Source organism: Brassica oleracea, chromosome C4 (genome assembly GCF_000695525.1).
Source record: "Brassica oleracea var. oleracea cultivar TO1000 chromosome C4, BOL, whole genome shotgun sequence".
In the NCBI taxonomy this organism is placed as follows: Eukaryota; Viridiplantae; Streptophyta; class Magnoliopsida; order Brassicales; family Brassicaceae; genus Brassica; species Brassica oleracea.
In genome coordinates, this window is record NC_027751.1 from 7,874,845 (window position 1) to 7,878,587 (window position 3,743).

The 3,743-nt window shown below is 36.8% G+C and overlaps 1 long non-coding RNA gene across 1 annotated transcript; it reads right to left on the minus strand.

Moving 5' to 3' along the window:
• Positions 1-953, minus strand: LOC106341256. Its single transcript, XR_001269591.1, has 3 exons — positions 748-953; positions 135-267; positions 1-22 (listed from the first exon to the last, which is right to left on the minus strand). It is a non-coding gene; the product is annotated as an uncharacterized LOC106341256 (long non-coding RNA).
• Between the last annotated feature and the right edge of the window lie 2,790 nt (positions 954-3,743).

Below are 3,743 nucleotides of genomic sequence, written 5' to 3' on the forward strand. Positions count from 1 at the left end.
CTTCCACTCCCAATGCTCCACTCTGACCCGAAACACAAACATAAGCATTTAGATTCATCATAAACGAAGACAGGAAACACAAACATAAGCTTCTTCAGAGACAGGAAACAAGTGATTCATACACCTTCCCTTACTTTATTTAGCAACAATGTCGCCTCCCTCTCGTTGATAACTTGATTTCACCTTCAGATTCTTGATAATGCAGTCGTCAAGCTTAGTCGTTACCATTACAGATTCATGACGACGGAAGAGGTTTCTTCAAGTTTTCTTATTTTTTTCACAGAGAAAGAGAAAAAGATCATCCCAACATTTAGATACATTATTATGAATCTTAAGCAAAAGATTAAACAACCATACTTCTCGATGTGGTAGGAGGTAATCACACATCAAAGCATCATCTTTTATTCCTAATCTAACTCTACCATTTCGAAACAGAGATACACTTCGAATTCAAAGCATCATCTTTTATTCCCTTGCGATTTCAATGTACATAAACGTCTCTAGGATTCAAAGATTCCATCTCTGTTTTGCCTTTTGATTCCTAATCTAACTCTACCATATTGAACACACCACACGCAAGCAGCAAAACCAATAAGCTAACTTTCATGAGAATCGATTAACATATAAAGCATCAGATCTTGAACCGAGGTCGAATATTAAGAACCAAAGTTTTGATTTTTTTTCCAAGTTCTCATTGACAATCTCCGGCGGAAAACATAGCTGTATAAAGAAAATAAGAACGATTACCTCATCCTCTATGGCTGATCTGAAGACGAACGATGAGAGGGTTTGGTTGGGTAGGAGAAGGAGAAGGAATCGAGGTTTATGGAATTGAATAAGTTCAACGAACCTGGACATGCGACGGCAACAAGCTGGAAAGCCACCTTGTTTGAATGGTGTTGTCCGTCAAGAGAGAGATGTCTGTTGAGAGAGAGAGATTCGGAGAGAAGAAGGCATAATTAAGCACCGTCGCTTGTGCAGCTTAATTAAGCACCGTCGCTTCCCTTAATACATTATTTTCTTTTTATTTTAAATCCGAAAATCACTAAGCACTCCCCTAAGCTACTGCGTTAATGGTGCTCTTAGATTGGGAATTTGGTGATCGATTATTAAGGGGTTTCAGAATCCACGTGTCAACACAAGAGGTAAAGTATTTTTTTTTTCTATTTTCTTTTCTCTCTTTCTTCATTTTTGCTCTTCGTCTTCGTCTCTTGGTTTCTCCGTTTGAGACGAAGGATCGAAACCGAGGACCGATCGAAACAACCACTGATCCTCCATCTTCGTTCTCATCTTCTCCGTGACGAAACCCACCACCGATCGTCCGCCTTCTCTGTTTCGATCCTTCGTCTTCTCTCGTTTTGATCGTCGATTTGTGTGGGAATATTGACGGGCTACACAGAGACCTTACACAAGATGCTTAATCAAATCTTAGGTACCTTTGTTTTTTCTTACTCCATGTATCCAGAACGTATGGTCAAGGCTTTACATTATACCCAACATGCCTCCTGGAAGCAACTATCTCTACTCAATTGATTTATAAGAAGAGAGATCCATTGTTTTGTTTTCTGCAGGAAGTTTTACGAATTGGTTGCCTTACTTGTTGGGCGTGCTGGGCATTTTCACGGTAGTAACTATGTTCGCTGTTGTTGTTACTGAGGGATGCAGGAATATAAAGCTACAATATTATGTTTGAAACATTATTGCTTCGTTTGGTGTATTTACCATCTTAAGGTTGTCTAATAAGATGATTTTATTGTTTTTTAGCATTGTGGGTTCAGCGTTTTTGTTACACGTGAAGGAGATATTAAACCCCGAAAGCACAGTTGGGGCACCGTCATGGGTTTACTACTCAGTCTATGAGTTTTTCGTGTTTCTCTTCAACATCTTTGACATTGTGAGTGTTACTTACTCTTTTTTTTTTCTCGGTCTGAGTTTCAATCTTCTATGAACATTAAACATGATTAGTTGTTTTGTCATGTAGGCCAACTTGCCTAAGGAAATAGCCGATTATTTAAACAAAATGGGAGCGAGAATACCAAACATAAAGCCTGGGAAAGCCACAATCGAGTACCTAACGAAGATACAAGCATCAACCAGATTTTGGGATAAAGCTAAGTTGTCGTTGTTGCATTGTAGACTTTGCTCATTATAACCAAGTTTTGCTTTGGTTTTGATTTGAATCAGGAGGACAACTGTTGAGGTTTTTGGCAACATCATCTAGTGTACTTGACCACTATCTACGCAGCATATCGGGTTTACGTCGGTTTTAATCAGCGTAAGTGTTCTTTCTCCATTCAGTATCATTCACTTAAACCATTCTGATTTCATGTTTGTTGATATCTCTGTTGATTGGTTTCTACAGGTTGGTTCCATCATTGAACTCAGAAGATCTTACCATGCCTACAATGTAATGCCGAGTTTGAGCAAAGCTTTGAAGATGTATGGTGTATGATGGGGATTCAAGAAACATGAGAGATGATTATATATGTTTGTTGTTTAGAGTTTCTGTAACTTTTTCTTGTTTTAGATTAGGTAGATTATTTGTATTATCAAGTTTCAGATATACATTAGCATCATTGTCTTCAAACCAAAAAGATTCATAGACACAAGTGTCAAGTTTCAACTTTAAGAATCTACTAAAGAATTTGCAAAATACTTAGTAAACAGACATTCTTTCTATCAGTAGTCGCATTAGCCAAACCATTACCTAAAGGTTAACACATTACCTAAGAGGAGACATGTTGCAGAAAGCTTCTTGATCTCTTTTGCTTATGTTCCTCGGGTAGCAAGTCTTCTTCTCTCATTCTCATTATACAAATGATTTGAAACACAGTCCTTGTTTTTATGTTTTAATTTTAAAATGTATATTTAAAATGTTATCTTTATTATTTTTTATTTTATAAATAAATTTAATCTTTAAAAAAAAAAATTTCTTAAGAAACCCAAATTAAAAAATTACCATTGCAGCTCCAAAATTATGAGATTCTTAACTAAGATCTTTAACTACAATTTATTAATTTAATAGTCACTAAAATATACTTAAGAAACTATGTGGGATCCTAGGGATAAACATGCTCTTACTTGTGTCTTAGGAGTACAGATTTTGAGAAGAGAAAAAAAAAGCCGAGATTCTTGTGTTTCTCTATCTCTCTCTCTATGGCGCTACCGACGAAGAGATGTAGAGACCACCGAGGACCATTGGCCTCAGCGTAGAGACGTCGTCACTTGCGCCTGCGTATTGAAGAAGTGGAGAGAGATCACCGGGAGATCGTTAGATCACCGGGAGATCGTTAGATCTCCGAGAAACTCCGGCAAAATCACTTTCCCTTCTTGCCTCAAACTGGTATGCCTTTAATTGAGAGAGAATCAATTTTGATTGAGTTTTCAATTAGGGTATTGATAAAAGTTTGTTCTTTGATCATATTGTTGTAAAGTTGATTGCTTTGGATCATGTTTGAACGAGTAACTGCTACTGTGATTGAAAGTTGTAGACTTTTAGTGGTGAACTCAATCAATTTTGTGTTCTGGTTAAGTTTGCAATTATGGCATTGATAAAAGAGAAAAAGACAAAAATAGCACTAAATCAAGTTTTTGTTCCCAAACTAGCACTCAAGGTCAAAAGTCACAAAAATATCACTTAATGTTTTATCAAAAGTCACAAACTTATGGTTTAGAGTTAAAGGGTGGGGTTTAGGATTTAGGGTTTAGGGTTTAGAGTTTAGGGTTTAGGGTTTAGGGTTTAG